The 17,746-nt window shown below is 41.0% G+C and overlaps 1 protein-coding gene across 5 annotated transcripts in view; it reads left to right on the top strand.

Annotated features, from left to right (window-relative positions):
• The window catches only part of NDST2 (N-deacetylase and N-sulfotransferase 2), a 141,667-nt gene that overhangs the window by 58,545 nt on the left and 65,376 nt on the right, over positions 1 to 17,746 (top strand). Inside the window, exons 5-6 of one of the 5 annotated variants that reach the window (XM_030488940.1) lie at positions 9,800 to 10,059; positions 10,235 to 10,407. The exons of 3 other annotated variants lie outside the window; for them this stretch is intronic. The gene's annotated coding sequence lies outside the window, so the exon portion shown is untranslated. Of the gene's footprint in view, positions 1 to 9,411; positions 10,060 to 10,234; positions 10,408 to 17,746 lie in introns of those variants that run through there. One more of the 5 variants, XM_030488941.1, reaches the window with a different exon arrangement.

Raw genomic sequence — 17,746 nt, 5'->3', positions numbered from 1 at the left:
GTGCTGTCTGACCTATGGCACAGAGCTAGTGGGGAAAAATGTCTTCATAGTGTTTGAAAGAAGGCTGTGACATAAATTTTCATGTCCTAGGAAGTGTTAATATCTAACTCTCATTGATTAGGAATAGCTGCTTACATGGAAAATACACGCTAGTGGAAAAGGAAAGCTGATCCAGCTTTTTTTTAATGCTCTCATGACAAGTGCGTGCTTCTTAACTGGAAGCAAGAAAACCCAGCCTTTTGATGCTGTAGCTTTGATCTGTAGTTTAGCCAATCTGCTAAAAGATTTCATGTGTTTTGGCTCTCATTTGAACCTTGTTCTTTTTAAGCCTAGTTCAGAACTATCAAGTCTGTTTTTCGGTCAGTGCTGTTCTTCACACTATATAGACAGGTACACTGGTGACCGAGAGAACATGTAGTAAATATAAATTACTGCTTATTATTATTCTCATCATTTCAGAGGTCGCATAACTAATTCTTAGGTGTAGCAAAACAGCACATCAGGTAGTCCTGGTATGTGGCTGTGTATTCCACAGTACTCTGTTAGTAAATAATAGGTTACTGATTAATTTCCGGTAGCTAGTCTTTTTCTAATTCATCTCAATAGCAGAGGAGATTGAATTTCATGTTTCATTTTGCTTTAAAGTAGATTTAGCTTTACTTTTCAGTGGAAAGCGTCTGAATACACCTGCTTAAATTTGGTAATGAAACTATCTTTCATATGGAAAACAAATTTTCTATATTGTTAAGTAGATTACTTCCCTTACCTGTGACAATTTCTGTCTTTGGATTTTGAGCTCCATTCCAGGTTGAAGCACATCTGATCTGCATCAGTTTGTGGGAAAATGTTTAGCCAGTTTGCAACCCATCACAGATTCGAAACATGGCTCTGCCAAAGTCTTACGCTGTGGTGCATAGATTTGGTGCTGTGGGTGTTAGAAAATTGTGTGGTACTGAAGATGGGTATGGAAAGACACCCTTCTAAAATAAATACAGGTATTTTCTGGACAAAAGCCTGAAAGAGATGTGAAACAGATGAGTTTCCTTTCCCTGTGTAAGCAAGCCCTTAGGTGGTAAGATTTGCTACAGATTTGCAGAAATGTTGAAAGGCAAAATGTAAACGTACAACTGCTGGTAGCTGCAGGCTACAACCCTGAGCAGTTCAGAATAATGCTATATACATGATTAGAAAAACAAATGGCAAGTAGAATAAAAGTGGCAAGTTTGGGAACCTGGCATGATGGCACCTCTCCACCTTTGTTAGGAGACAACAATTAGATATTATATGTTCTATACATCTAAACTGAGGTCTTGAATAGAAAATAATAATAATAGCACAGTTAAAAATGAGTGTCACATGAACTAGTTTCTTGTACTACAGTCTGTGTTCTTTGCAGTTGTCTAAGTAGTTTCTAGGCATTCATTCTAGTGCTGTTAATATTCTGTTCTTTTCTATTGGGCAGAATATATCTGACCAAAGCTTTATCTTAATTGTCTTTATTTCTTTGGTTTCTTGCTTCTTAAAGGAAAAAAAATAACCCAACAGTTATTCTGTATAAAATAGTAAAGTCAAATGCATTTGCTGCTCAAGGGATTTCTTTACAGAGGGCTCTGTTGCTTCTAGCTCATTCACATGAATGCAGAGGTTTGGTACTGTGAAAACAGTAAATACTCTTCCTTCATTTGTTGTCTCCAAAATACATTGATCAGAGCTACGCTTCAAGGTTTTGCCAGCATAACTGTCCTTTCTTAAGATTGTGTAGAAATTGCCCTTAATTGACATACAACATTCTGTGCTAGATTCAGTAAGATATCACCAAAAATGTGCTTCTGCAGTACAGCTTGTGTTTTTAGGGAACTGGTATTAGCTGTTCTGGCAAAATAACTTTTTTTGCCTGTGTAAACCGCATCTCGACTAGGCGGATTTGCTAGTATAGCTATTTTAGCAAAGCCTTTCTACTGTAGAAAAGACCTTATTAATAATACTGCGAGGTTCCCACAGCAGATGAAAGGCACAATACAAAGGGCTTTACAAACATGAATTAAGCTTCACAACACCCTTGTAAAATAATCATTCTTCTAGCTTGCCAGTGTCTATTTTCTTTTAATATGAGATGTTTTTCAGAGATGAGAAGGAAGGGTAGAAGATTCAGAGTTAGGGGAGTTAATGTCTGGTAGCATTGATAAACTGAACAAATTTCTGATGTTTAAAAATGTCCTAGCAAAATCAGTGGGTTAGAGTATCAAATAGCTACTGGTTGCTGGTTTCACCTGATCTTTGGTGGTATGAGTAGTTCTAATGCTGACACTTTGCAATTCCTTTCTTCCTGAAAACCTGGATCTGGCTTTTGTGTATGTGGTGTTCTCGTTAATACTGGTTTTAACTACAGTAATCTCTCTGATGGATTTGTATTAGACTCTTGCAGTCTCATACTGTTCATGTAGGTCAGGGTATGAACAGCTTACACAGTCAAGGGATCTCAAAGGGAATGGAGAGAGGAACAAAACTAAAGCTATATGTGCAAGAATGATTTTAAAGTCAAGCTACTCAAAAGTCATTGTAGTCTGATACTGTGTGCCCATGCAGTCTTAATGCAGACATTTTTCTGTGTTAATTATTGTGTAGTCTTTAATTACATTATCACATTTCTTTATTTCCTTTCATCTCTTAGGGAACAAGGAACAGAAGAACTCCACTGGGATGTAGGTTAATTTTCTTTACCATTCAAAACCACTGCTTTTGAATTCAGCCTGTAAACTTTTAGGCAGGTCCAGGCATTTCTGCAGTCCTCCGTTAAACATCGTGTCCTGGATTCTGTATTAATCAGTCCCTTCTTGTTATCTTGTAAAGGTGGGTGAGAATAGAAGCATATGGTTTGATACTGATATATTGCTGCTGTTGGCTTTTTTCATCTGTAGTTAAGAAAGCAGTCTCTTCTTATGTGGGTGTCTTATGCATGCCTAAATACAATTGCTCTGTTTTTTCAACTGTTTTAATTTGCTTCTTCCCCAGTATCCTGGTCCTAAGAGCTAAACTTGCATCTTTACCTGCACAGCATATAATTTGTGGTATTGGGCTGTTCCCTGTGGTTTGTTTTTGGTTTCGTTTTTTGTTGTTGGGTTGTTTGGGTTTTTTCTCCTTTACTCCTCTTCCGTTTCTTAGGAATTGCATCTTCTAGGTATCGTAATAAGTGCTGTTCTGCTCTTAACACACTAACCAAGTATGTCATGGAATAATCTTGATTTAAAATTCAGACAAGTGAGTTATATTACTAATACTGGATTCAGGAATCTCCCTTCTTTTAAGAGTGAACATCTAAAGCACTATCTGTCACGATTTTATGCTTTTGCAGTAACAGCTTCTGCTTGATGTTGGTGTGGTGGCTCTTCACCACACTGTATTGAGAGTAGTTTTGAGTCAGGATGCTATAAGTTTTATATTTTTCTCTAACAAATAGTAAGCAAATATGTTGACTGGCAAAAGCTAACAGATGAAACCACATAATCTGGGGTTATCATGGAAAGGTACATCATTTATATTCATTTTTACAGTGACAAGGTCAGAAATTCACTGATGCTTATCCATATAAAACGTAAAAAGCTCTTCAGAATTAAGCATCCAAGTTGGAAATATCATGTATGTACAAAAGCCAGAAATTCATTAAAATACCTTTTATTACTTTCTAATTATAAGCACATCTGGATGTACTTTTCATGTTAAAGATCTTGTATTTAGTTCAAAGATGAAGACCATTCCAGTACTGAACCTTCTTAAAATTGAAAATGAAGTTTAGAATTTCAAGTCTCGCATTGCTTGACTTCAACTCTCCCTGGTTGTACCTAGCTCTTTTTGACTGCACACTGAAGAAACAGTACATTTGAGTTTACTCAAGAACTTGTTTATTGAAAGACCAAAGTATAAAATTCCGTGTCTGTTTAACATTCAGTAATTTACCATTAAGCTACTTGACACAAGTTAAAATTTATGTTAATACTGTCTTGATTAAACAGCACTCATTATCACTCACTGTGATTTGGCCAAATCGGTTTCCTAGCAGACATCTTAATAAAGGAGCCATCTTACTATAGCATGTCCAAATTGGCTGTATCGCAGTAATGTTTTTCACTTACATAGCATCTTTTCATTTCAAAGTACTCCAAGTGATCATGTATGATATTGGGAAAGCATTCTAGGTAATATAATGACCAAAGAAAATCATAATTGTGCATACACAAATCTAAGGATTCTCTACATTTGAATTGTATTATAGTTGCAATGTAGTGCAAAGCAGATATCTGTCACATGACACCAAACAAGTCCCTGCCTCATTTTTTTTGTGTTTTAAAAATTGGACTAATCATGTTTAGCATTTACTTAATGGTTACGTTTATCGATTGCATTTTACAGATAGCATAACTGAGAGCAGACACCGAGGGCAGTGTGCCCAAGATCCCAGTATTTCCTGTAATTCTGGTTGTGTTTTCCTGATTTGATTTGGAATGATTCAATTAAGAACTATATGTAATTTCATACATAATCATGTATGATGTATCAAGTGGCTCATCAGATAACGTTCAGACTCACCATTTCCCTCTGTGCATGCACCTGGTTGAGTTTTCTTATAACCACAACTCATTTTATTGCCAAATTTTCCCAAGCTTAATATGACATGGGCCACCTAGTAAGGTTGATGTCCATATTGTGTTACAAGGTGAATAGTTCAGTTGGATTTCAGCCATCGTTGAAAGCAAAAAGTACTTTTCCCAAATATTAAAACTATTTCTTGCATTTGTAGGTCTTTATATAACTCAAAGGCAGTTGAATTGATTTTACTTAAATCAAGGACGTAATATTTCAGTGCTGAAGGCAAAAGTCAAGCTGAGGAGCAGTTGACAACAGGCTGAGAAGGTGGAGGAGCTAGTTGGCATAGCCATGAAGCTGCAGGGGCCACTGCGCTCCTGGCCCCCCCTTTAACTCCCTGTGGTCTGTTGGCAGCATTGCTGGTGGGGAGGTGCTAGATATGAGAGCTTTGAGTTTGGTGTAGGGCTGGTACTGTAACATTTAAGGATATGGCAAGTGAGAACTGGTGAGAGATCCAGTGAAGGCTTTCTGAGGCATTAATGGTCCTCCCAGTGGGGTCCTCTTACATTATTCATGCCCTTTGAGCTTTTAGTCAAGCTGAGCACTCTGCACTCAAATGTGATAGTAGAAGGTAAAAGGAAATTAACCCTGTAGTGATATATTGAAAGTTTCTTGCCAAAGTAACAATTTTGACAGTGTGTTGAGGGGATAGAAGCAGGGGGAAACATGTCAACTCTGAACTGATCCCAGAAAGTGCTCGAGTACTCTGCAGCAAAGCAACACACACACCTCTTGAACCTATATGTAAGTCCTGGGGTCACTTCCTGCCTCATTCTTCCTCATCAAAGTATGTCTTCCAAATTTCAAAGAAGATGTGTCTTACAGCTGCAATATGAGATAGTACTCAAAGCTTTCCAGTGATGCTATGGAAAACCTTGTTGTAGAAGGCTTCAGTGTAGTAGCCAAGGTTTCTTAATGATTTGTGTGTCAGGTACCAGGAATCTGTACTTGGATTCCAGCTTTAGCCTGTAGATGTTACTGTGTTTGTGATTGTTTCCTTGAAAATGTTTACTTTTCCTTAGGTAAGCTCCTTATGTTTAGGATCCTTCTTTTCTTTCTCTCTCTCTTGCCATTCTTAATTTATCCCATCATTATGTACAGTAGGACTGTGTGCTCGAGGGGGCTTTTAGAAAGAGTTCAGAAACAAGAAGCTTTTAATGCAGTGTCTCTATGGTGTTAATTGATCTGGGATATTTGTGCTGGAGTGGTCTCTTATATCCAGCTTTTACTCCCTGTCTATCCCCCAGCTCCTCTGAGGTTTCACAGCAAGTATCCAGAATGTAAAACAGATCATTGCAAACTAGTGGACAATGACCTCACTTTGAGTCTAAGAGTTACTTTGGGAATGGAGTGGAGAAGGTGACTGTAAATACAAGTCTTTTGCTGGTGCATAAGTTTAAGGATGTCTAAACTTCAATTTACCATGTGTACCTTTTGTAAGTAGGACTAAAATGTATTTGGAGGCAGGGAAGATAACTCGTGGTGGAAAAATGCAGTACTGGTGCCAAGTAATGCTTAACTTGTGAGCTCAGGACACGGATTTCCCCATGTGCTCACAGACACTTTATATCGAGATTCCTCCTTTTTCTTTCCTGCTTACAGAAAACCATATTCAAGGGTAATGTTTCTAAAAGCAAATTATTACTTAGAAGTGCAAGGTCTGTGGCTGTGGCTTTTAGGTAAAAGTTCTGAAAATTTTACCCTGGAAAGTATTTATCTTCAAGGTCAGAGGGAGTTGTTTGGGGGTTTTTTTGAGCCAAGAATTTGATGCATTTGGCACTTGACGTAAGCCTTAAGAATAATTTGATTAAAAGACTGTGCCTTGGAGTCCAGCAGTCTGGAATAAAGAGTCTCAGTGAAGAGTGTGTATCTCTCCACGCTCCAGTTTTCAGGAGAGACTAAAAGTGTTTGGGCCCCAGCAGTAAGGACCAGGAGGAAAACTGAACATGAAATGCAGTGATTAGTACTAGTCTGGGTATCGTAACTGCACCCAGGACCCTTAAGAGACAGAAAGGAGAAGAGTTTAAAAAAAAAAAAAAAAAAAAAAAAAAAAAAAAACACAAATCCAAAACCCTAACAAGAAGTAAAATCATTCTTGTGAAGACTTGTGAAGATTGTTCCTCTGGCTTGTGCTCTTGATTGTGCAGCCTCATAGCTGCATCTTAAATGAGCCATTGCAATTTTACCTCTTGGACATTTTTCAAGCTACTAAACGTTTATTTTGCTTGCAGGTATGAGCGATACATACTAGAGTACTCTTGAGGTCCAAATGTTACTAATGGCAACCTCCGAGTTGAGAAGCTGTGTTGAAAGTTTTGCCTTACTTTTAAAGTACACTAAGCATTTGATAGTTAAGCAGTTAAACTCTTTCTGACATTGGTTCCAACTACAGGATTTCCTTGTAAGCATTGCTGATGGCAGATAAGTTTCTTAATGTGGTGGTTTTGCTTCAGCTTCAGTGTCAATCAAGATGTGTGATTCGTAACAAATGCAATGAAAAAGATGCAGCAAGGTCCAGAAAGTCTGTGGAAGGGCTTTAGCAGTCCAGGCTTTTCTATCACTTGCCCTGTCATCATACAAGACAGAGCCTTTTACAATAGCTCTGTTCGTGGTTGGTTTTATGAATGGTTGCAAAAATTCCTGTATTGTTTTGTCCTTCTGTAGGTAATACTTTCAGACTCTTTGAATGCTGCTTGTTTAAAGAAATTTCTGTAGTATTACTGCCTCTAAAATGTCACAAGCAGGTGCAGTCAGGCATGAACCCCTCCAAGCCCTCCCTGTCAGTCAGTGGTAGTGGGGATCTCCATTCACCTCTACTGCGTGTACAGCAGGAGAACCACACTTGACTTTCAGTCCAGCCTTCAGTTCCCTGCAACAGCAATCATGAACGTGCCTGCAGAGCCACTGCGGTATGTGTGCAAGCCTGTGACTTGAAACAAAGCAGCTATGTGCCTGTCTTCCCTTGGAGTCAGTAAAATAGGGATGTACCAGGTTTGCATGGCAATGTTTTAGTAGCATCAGGGCTACAGGAATGCCTTCTGTGAGAGGTTGTTATAAGCTTCCCCTGTGTCTAATAGACTTAATGCCACCTGGCTCCAAGACAGACCCGCCACTGGCCAAGGCCAAGCCCGTCAGTGTCAGTGGTGTGCCTCTGGGATAACATACTGAAGAAGGGGGAAAAGTTACTTTGCAGGAGCGACCGCAGCTGGAGAGAGGAGTGAGAGTATGTGAGAAACAGCCCTGCAGACACCAAGGTCAGTGAATAAGGAGAGGAGGAGGTGGTGCGCCACGTGTCAGAGCAGAGATTCCCCTGCAACCTGTGGTACAGACCATGGAGGTCCATGGTGGAGCAGATCTCCACTTGCAGCCTTTGGAGGACTCCACAGTGGAGCAGGTGCATGCACCCAAAAGAGGCTGTGATTCCATGGGAAGCCCATGCTGGAGCAGGCTCCTGGCAGGACCTGTGGCCCCATGGAGGGAGGAGCCCATGCTGGAGCAGGTTTGCTGCAGGACTTGTGACCCCACAGGGGCCCACGCTGGAGCAGTCTGTTCCTGAAGGATTGCACCCATGGAAGGGACCCACGCTAAAACAGTCTGTTCCTGAAGGACTGCACCCATGGAAGGGACCCACGCTAAAACAGTCTGTTCCTGAAGGACTGCACCCATGGAAGGGACCCACGCTAAAACAGTCTGTGCCTGAAGGACTGCACCCATGGAAGGGGCCCATGCTGGAGCAGTTCAGGAAGAACTGCAGCCCATGGGGAGGACTCACGTTGGAGATGTTCATGGAGGACTGCCTGCTGTGGGAGGCACCCCATGCTGGAGCAGGGGAAGAGCATGAGGAGTCCTCTCCCTGAGGAGGAAGGAGCAGCAGAGACAACATGGGATGAACTGACTGCTACTCCCATTCTCTGTCCCCCTGTGCTGCTGAGAGGAGGGGAGGTAGAGAAAATCAGGAGTAAAGTTAAGCCCTGAAAGAAGGGAGGGGTGGGGGGAACATGTTTTTAAGACTTGATTTTATTTCTCATTATCCTACTCTGATTTGATTGGTGATAAATTAATTCTTCCCCAACTGGAGTCTGTTTTGCCCAGGACAGTGAATGATCTCTCTACATCATTAGTAGGAAAACTGCTCTTCCTGTCCTTACTTTGACCCACAAGCCCTTCATTATATTCTCTCTCCCCTCTCTCTCCCTGTCCAGCTGAGGAGTGATAGAGTAGCTTTGGTGGGCACCTGGCATCTAGCTGGGGTCAAGCCACCACAGGGGAAAAGGTGGGGAAATAAAAAGCAATCCAAGGATGAGAGAGCAGGGAAACACCACTCCTCTCTGTCAAGAAGTATGACAGGAAAGTCCTGCTCTGGAGAACAGGTAAGCTTAGCCTGGGAAATAAGGGGGAGGAACTGCAGAGACTGGGTTTCACATAAAGCATGCTGGCTCCATTTAAGTATTCAGCATGCCTGCTATGCTTAATAATGTTGGTATTCAAATAGTTTTAAGTAGGCTTTGAAGTTAGAGCCATGTTGAGTTAAGGTAGAGGTCAGTGTGTTGTAACTGTTGGCTGCACATTGATAATAACTTTGTGTACTTTCACATTTTTAAGCCACTTGACAAAAAAAGAAAAGAAATTTTAAGAGTATGATTTTTTAATGGAAAATTTTCTAAGTATGACAGTTTTACATGGCAAACCTCAGCAAATCTCAGAAGGCTGTTATTTTTCTGCATCCATACTACTTTTCTTCATGGCCTAATTGAACATGTGTAATGAAACTCTTGGGCCTGGATTTTTCCTCCAACATGCAGAGAAGCATGTATTTATGGTTTTAAATTTTAAACCATGCTTGTCAAGTGTTTTAAAGCAAGGAAATCCCAGGCGAGGAGGAAATGGGTATCTCCCATTTGAATCAGCGTACAGGAGTAATGGCTGTGCCTGGGAAACTGGTGCAGAGCAGCGCTTCACACTGCAACCCCTGCAGGCGCTGGCAGCAGTGAAACACAGGAAATGTTAAAGAGTATCAGTGTAGACAAGCCCAATGCTGCTTGTGTGCAAGGAATTGGTCCAGAAGATTTTATCTTCTGTTTAGGTTTGCTGTTCCCTGCTCGTGTCACACCTCCTCACTCTTCTTCCTTCTAACTTAGAGGACTGCCTTCTCGTGTAGGTGAGGCTCCCCTTCCCTGGTCTTTGCTTGAAGAGGCTGTGAGAAACAAGAGCAGAGGGTTGAAGAAGGGCATGCAGTTGTGTTGCCTGTATTGTCAAGAGCGTTTAGACCACTTGGAATGGTGATTGCTGGAGGCACAGCGCTGCTTCAGACCTTTTAAGATACAGATGAGTGGAGGTTGCACTGGTATAGAGAGGCCAGTGTGAGTTGAAAGAGCAGTTACAGGAGAGCACTCCAATGCAGTTGAAGTGGGGAAAAAAGTGGGTTTTTTCCCCACACTGTTTGAGAGGAATATGCTTACATAATTAGTAAAAAACTGCTCTGAAATATTTGTAATTTCGTGTATATTCCCACGGGGAAAAATGCACTTAGAGATCTGTCATTTTGTGTATATATCCCACTCTTCATCAGCACATCATCTGACTGTTCCTTCAGATGTGCACAGCCCTTCCTTGCACTCGGAGGTTGCAGAAACCAGCTAAGCATCACCTCTGAGGGCACCAGTGCCCTGACAAGCTTAATCCAGGGTGGCCACCTGTGCACTGTTTCCCCAGGAGTCCAGGGACTGCCCTCAAGCCTTGGCCTTCTGTCCTGGCATGAGTGGTGTGGTAGGTATTCCTGTCTCCAGCCTTGTTCCCTGGATGGATCATGAACATGAACCTATGTTGTAGATAGTGTCTTCAGTCTCTTCCTGTCCCTGGCTCCATCTCCTTTGCTCCTAACTGGACCTTGGGCCTCTTTGATCACCCTCTTTGCTTGGGACTGTCAATGTACCTTGTCACCAGTAGACAGCTCCGCCTGCCATGTTCAGATATGGTGGGACAGCACCTGTAAGTGCCCTGGGGTCTTCTGCTCTTTCTCTCTTGGAGCTGCCAGCCCTTTATGTGCCCTGAGACCACAACGCATTGTACCAACTGAGCCAGGAGAGATGCAACAAACTACCTGCAAGATCGCAGTCTCCTTTTGAAGCTGAAAAAGTTGTAAAGGTGAAAATGTGAGAGCACAGTGTTAGTGTTTCTTTTCTTGCTAGTGGTATGTTAGTGGGGGTTTTGGGTTTTTTTTATAAGGCTGTTCCCATCCGACACCAACCACCCACAATACTGGTAAAAAACACATGGCACATTGCAAAAGTTCTCTTTTCTGTCTCTCCATCCTTGCCACAGGACCAACAGTGGGAGGCGGCGGTGACACACTTCGTGATGGTCACTATTGCTGTTACTGATACGGGTTCTTGGAATGAAAGGGATCCTAAAGTGAAGGGATCTGCTTTAATAGCAGGAAGCATAAGATCTCGTCAAAAGAAATAAGTAATTTGTCTTTTATTTTTGTAGCACTATATAGTTTCTTTTATCTCAGTTCAATGATAACAGCTTCCATCCTGTACTTCATAAATTGCTGAAGTATCATGCTTCCATTCTGCCCCTCTTATTTAGGAAGGTCTCTAGAAATATTCAAAATACCTATTAAAAAAAAAAAAAAGACCAGTATTGTTGATTACTGTTGTCTTAACTTCTGTTGCAGCTTTACCTAAACAATTTCCTTTTGTCTCTTGTTGAACTTAAACTATAAGCTCTTCTCGGTTCTGCATTTGTGTGGCACACTTCATAAGACTTTTTATCACTGTAGCTACAGTGATATAATTTATAGCATGTTTTTTCCTGCAGAAGAAACTGCTACTGGTATGTCTTCTCCATTGCCCATAGTGGATCAGATCATCTGTCCATCAAGATTCAAAGTCCTCCCCTTATCAACAGTAGCTCTGTTTAAGAAAAAAAAACTGTGGTAGATTATGATGTTACACTTTTCCTAGATATTTATTGTTATGTTTTCTTTGAAACAGGAGTATTTCTGTGCTTTGTGATTGGTGTTTATTGTTATTAATTCAAGTATGCTTATTACAAATATTAATGTTTTATAGCATTCTTAACATCAGTGTTAATGCCATGGTAAGCACTATTGGATAATTGTGTATGATGTGAAACTACATAATCTCAAATTACCCAGATTTTTACCCATGAGTTTCATTATCTATTCCCTTGTTCTTTTATTAGAAAGCCAAATTAATAGTTCTTAATCTGTCCAGTTTCTCTTCTTGACTGTTGCGGATTTTCTTCATGTGCTTCTTAAACCTCCTGTTGGATTAAAAAGGAAAAAAAAGAAAAGGAGAAGAAAGCCAGCAGCCTCTTCTTCTTTATGGGTTTGGGGGGTTTTTCAGTTAGCAATTTCAATCTGTTACTTTAGTGTTTTTCTGTTGTTTTAGGATAAAGTAGTGAGAACTGAATAGTGTTTCACAGTGGAAAGCACGTTAGTACTTGTACTACTCACCTTTTAATTCCTTAAACATCTTAATATAAATTAATTTGCATTCTTACTGCGTTTTTTACTGTCACTGCTTATTGAGCACACAGTGTACCTTCATGGAGGTGTCTAGTTTTTCCCCTTTTGAATTAGTGATTTATTTATGACCCTATTCAAAAAAACAAGTATGAGTCATTATAATTTTACTGTTCAGTACTTTGCTTAAATATAATATATCATCATGTTTCTTTTTCTTAATTCAATTCTCTGAGGGGAATACATATATATGAAGTGATTGTTTGGATTACAGTTTGCTTGTATTGCCAAAGTGCATAGAGTCCTCATCACAGGTCACATGCCAGCTGTTTTGGATGCTCTGTCACTGCAGCACAAAAGATAAATCCTTCATTTCAACTCATTTGCAAGCTACAGAAGTCAGGTTTATTAATCAAAAACTCACTGTGCCACCATTTCTGCTTCTTCAGAGTACAGCATTTACTACTTCACATCTCTAAATTTTCCTACTGTTATGTTTGATTAATTCAAATAGATTTTCTGTTCACCAGTGTCATGATTTTATCAGGTTTTATTGACAGCTTGCTTTACGTCAGTGTTACGTGCCATTTTTCCTGAGTTTATGTTCTGCATCTTGTCCCATGATTTGTATAATATGAAAGTTGTTTCCATATGAATTGGATTACGTCTTTCTCTTAATAGAGAATGTTTTTATTAGACTCTATAATCCTCTGCATATGACAAATCTTTTCCTACCTCGTTAATGTGATGCGCTCTGGTTTATAGCCCACTGTGATCACAGCCTAGTGACTTTTGTCATTTTACTGCATTTCAGTTTTGCTTGTTATGTTCTTCTTATGTGGCACAGTAATTTTCTCTCTTTTATACCATTCTTCATCCTACATCAGCATCTTGAGCCCCAGATGTTAGTGGTCTAAAAATGGGACAGAAATTAACCCTGAACTCAGAAGACCCTAAACGCTCTCTTTTACCACTTTTACAGGCTACTGTGTATGAATGCATCTCGATGCCTCTCACAGTGAGAACGTTTTGAAAGAGGCCAGGGCTATATTACAGTGCTCTGGGGGATACCTGGAGTAATAATGGGCTGCGCAGATAAACCAGTTATCCAGATTCTCCAGCTGCATTTCTGTCCACTCTTTTCCTTTACCCCTGTCTTGAGGGCACAATTCAGTGCTGTTCTGTCCATAGCCAGTCTACACCAGTAGCTATTTGTTATGTACTCAGGGCTTACCATCCATTTGTCAGCACATTCATTAGTGTTATGATGTTCACAGTATTAACGAATTGCACATTATTTCCATAGCACAGTTTCAAAATCTATCCCTGTCTTCAGAGCTCCAGGCAGGCCTTGCTTTCTCGCATTGCCTTGGTATAGAGCTGCCCTGTACTACAAAGGGTATTGGTGAGGGAGGGAAAGGAGGATCTGCTGGCAGATGATGCTCGAGAGAAAAATCCTGGGCAGAGTCCTTTGCTGGAGGTCTGCGTTTCTATTTCTACCAGCATCTTCAGTTGTCAGAATTAACATGCTGTATGATGGGAATATCCTGATGCTTGCTGTAGCAGGCAGGCATAGGATGGTTCCTGTGTTTACAGCAGCTGGGTTTAAGATGCAATATGTGGACACTTTATTTTGCTGGCATTGGGTGCCCCTAGGCCTTCTTTGTCAGCATAGCAGCAAGTTCAGGTTCTCTGCTGTCCTCTTCCATTCATCTGTCTCGGGGAGCTGTTGCCTACATCTCTGAGCTTTGGTGGGGTCAGGGAAAGTCTAGGCGATCGAGATGATGTAACTTGTATTCTTACTTATGCAGGGGCTGGAGAAAGGGCTGCCCGGTTTGTAAGAGCTTCATTGTTATGGATTAACTTTCCTCTTGAATGGTTGCGTATGGTACGTCCAAATGAGAGACTGCAAAGCGGAGCAATTAAAAGGCCCTGTGTGGGCCGGGAGTCGGCAGGAGGACTTCGCTGCCTTGGCATGGCCTCCTCCAGCATATTGGGCATCGGGGCCTCCTTGCGCATGTACTTCCTGCTGGAGCAAGCCCTGCCTCCTCCTGAGTGCTCCAGTAGGTCACTAATGAACCTCAGCGGGAAAAGACAAAATGCAGTTCATGAATAGCTTTACAGTCTCCTTTCTCCCACCCACCCCGTTCTCTGTCCTGGGAATGTGCTGCCCACACAGTGACCAGAGAGGAATCTGGAGGCATTTGCAAGATAATGCCATATCAAATGTTCCATTCTCACACTCTGTTCTTGCATTTTCAGAACTGTTTATAGATTTCCTTTCAGTTTGCATGAATAAGCACATCACTCCAAGACTAAAAAGGGGAGAATGCATTTCCAAATATGCAAAGCCACATAACTGTAATAAATTGCTTTAATTACGTGTGGTGTGTTTAGTTTCTGGAAGCCTGTTGTGCATTTCTGCCTCCAACAAGTAGCCTTTCCTGTTTGCTTGCTGCTGTTTACCAGGCTGGCCAGCCTCCCAGAGTAATCCTCTTCCACATTCTCCACTTGACAGATGCTCACTGAGAGCCCTTTTGATCTTCAGTGTCATCTTGGATGTTTCTCTGGCAGGCAGCAAAAGGTAGAGACTAAGTTTTTTCCCTAGGAATTCAGAGACTTACCATATTTTTAAACAGTATGTTTTTCATCTGGTTTATGATGTTATTAGAAAGATATCAAGTTACAGCTCAAGGCAGAGTTGTCTCACTTGTGAATACAGTTTCAGCCAACTAGTAAGCACAGGTGGAGGTCATTTGTATCATCCTCCTCAAGGTGGTCACAGCTCCTCGGTGCTTGAGCAGCGCTGTTATAGTTACTCTTTTTCCTGCTAAGTGCCAAGTTGCTTCTATTTTCCTTTCCTTTACTCTTTGGGAGGATTGGGAAGGTGTGCTAACAAAGTTCTTCAGCTTATTGTGGGGTGACAAAAGCTGCAGAAGCATAATGATGCTATTTTTACTGCTGGCTAAATGATATTTCTCACTCTCTGTTCTTGTCCACCATTGCCTGTGTTTGACCTATTGTTTTTGTTTTAGTCTACAAATGAACATGCTTTTTAACTTTTTCACCTTTTGTAAGGTAGTTTTGGAGTTACTAAGCTGAAGTTCTTCCCTACGACAATACAGAGTGGTTTAAGGCGTTGCACAGCATGAGAAAAGGTCTTACTTTGAAGACTTTCAACTTGAAGTTGAAAAGGAGGTGGCAAAGATTAAAAGGAAGCTTTTCTACTTTCTGTTGGTGTTTTTCCCTACCTGCAGTGGGGAAAACCTGTTTGGTACTGTTAAGATTAAATACAGAGAAGAGCTGACAATAAGATTTTCTCTTCCTCTGGAAAGAGTTGATTTTTCAGAAGGTTCAGAGTCAATTTGGAGAACTAAAACAACCCTTCACATTATGGCGGCCTCTCTGAGCCTGTCATATCCCATGCCTTCTCTGAGGATCTCTAGCAAAGTCAGCCAAAGTGACCCGGAGTATCTGGAAATAACCTTTGTGCATCCTTTCCCACAGCTGTGAAACTGATAACACTCCTTCCTCTGCTCATCCTATCTGTGTGTGCAAGTGAGATACTTGTTCTTCCTTCCTGAAACTTTCTTTGTAGAAGTTGCTATGCTCTCAGGATTTAATGAGCATATTAATGAATTCATCAATCACAATAATCTGATTAAATTGGTGGGGGAGAAGGAGCCAGCAGATGAAACAAACAGATTATTTTAAGATCTCTTGAGATACCAAATTAGTGACTGACTCAGCATTTATATGGAAGTGTTGCATAAGAGATTTACTGGTAACCAACATAATAAATTGTGTGAAAAACTATATGGTTTTTCACCTAAGAGAAAAGCTTATGGACTGTTACAGGGACCTTCTAAGAAAACCAGTGGCAAAGTATTGCATGTGCATGTATGTATATGTACATGTACATGTGTATGTGCATTTTGCTTAGTAATGGACTAGGATAAGGACAGTACTATGGAGAGATTATCATGGATTTTAAGCCATGTGTAGGTGCTTTGGCCAAGACCTGGTCAATGTGTTTTCAGGCATATAGGAAACTGAGACTTGCGTAGGAAGGGAGTTGCTTTGTGTCGCAGAGGTTTCAGGGGCAATCCCCTAGAGTACAGAGATAATGGAAGGGAAGCTTTCTGTCAGGGAGCATATGTTTTTGTGATGATTACACTGTGTATAGATTAGGACTTCTGGGAGGGAGGGAATGGGAAGATGCGCTTGGAACATAGGACCATCTGCCAGTACCTTGGCATAGTCATTTCATTAATGAGAAGCTTATTATCTTGAGTCCTACAGAGATAGACAAGAAAGGCAGCAAAAGGGACAGAAAACCATCATCCATCTGACATTGAAACGGGGAAGAGATGACTCCGATAACCTGTAAAGACTGATTTTGTTAAAAGAACTAGTCTTGTTCTTCTTGATAAGAAGGTATCAGTCTTATTGTTGCTGAAAAAAATGTTTTCCTTAATTTTGTGGTGCAGTGTGGGACAGCCTTTGGTAGGGAAAAATAAGTAACAGAGTGAGCTGGAATTGACAAGAAGGTGTTAGAAGAAAAGTAAAGAACAGTGATTTTTAGTCGGAAGTTGTTTTGCATCAAATGACTTTTTCCTTTGGTAAATCCCTGAAGGTGCCCTATATTGAATGTTGTATATTTAATTGTGGTGACAAGGGATCACACCTGCAAGATAAAACTTTGAGAGCACCACAGCCCAGCCCTGGCTATGCAGGCAACCACAGAGAGCACACGGTTTGGCCTGTGCTCCATTTGAGGCAAAAAATCAGGGGGGTGCTCTGGGTGGGCAGGGAATTGCACTCTGGAGGCAAAAAGGCAGTGGTTAGGAGCCTGTGAACTCTGTTCCTGCGACCTCACATTTCTGATGCTGCTGCTGACGTGGTAAGTGTCTGAGCGTGGGCTCTGTTCTTCAGTTTTGCTGTCCTGTAAATCAGAAAGAATTATACTTAGCTTGTTTTAGGGAGAGCTTTGCTATTATTCTGTTGAGTCAAGACTTAAATGCTGTTGTGTTTAAACAGCTCTGGTTCTCTTTTGACAGTTGAGTCAGGCTTGAGTCTGGGTGAGGGTGAGATGGCAGAGCCTTTGACTGGAGAAAATAGTGGTTAGAAGTACAAAGTGATTTGAGTGTTGGTATTTGGGAAATTATTTCCCTTTTGTCTGGTTTTATACTGTTAAGCTGAAGGGAAGGAATAAAAAAAAAGTGTTTCCCATGACAAGCCCTATAATCTGCAGCTGCCTAGGTCCACAGGCATGTGGATGTGTTCAGGACACTGTGCAAGGGTTGTGCAGTTCATCAGCAAGATGGCCTGGTAAATAAGGCTGGGCAGGGGCAATTCTTGTTTGCACTGCTAGGATAAAAAAATGCAGTTTCCTCTGACATTTTTGCTGAGTTATGAGGTAGCTCAGATGGGACACTGTCTCTGTCTATTGTAAATCTGTTGAAACAAAAGGAACATGCATTTTCAAAAAATGAGTAAAATAATATAGCTTAAGAGTGTCAAAACATCTAAGCAGGGTGAGCCTTAACTGAAAGGGGTTTGGTTAGTCATCTGCTTTGCAAATTCTCTTTTTGTGTTGAGGAGGGGAGAAGA

Source organism: Strigops habroptila, chromosome 5, assembly GCF_004027225.2.
Source record: "Strigops habroptila isolate Jane chromosome 5, bStrHab1.2.pri, whole genome shotgun sequence".
NCBI lineage: Eukaryota > Metazoa > Chordata > Aves > Psittaciformes > Psittacidae > Strigops > Strigops habroptila.
The sequence above is the reverse complement of the archived record's forward strand: the minus strand, read 5'-3'. Positions and strand labels throughout refer to the sequence as shown.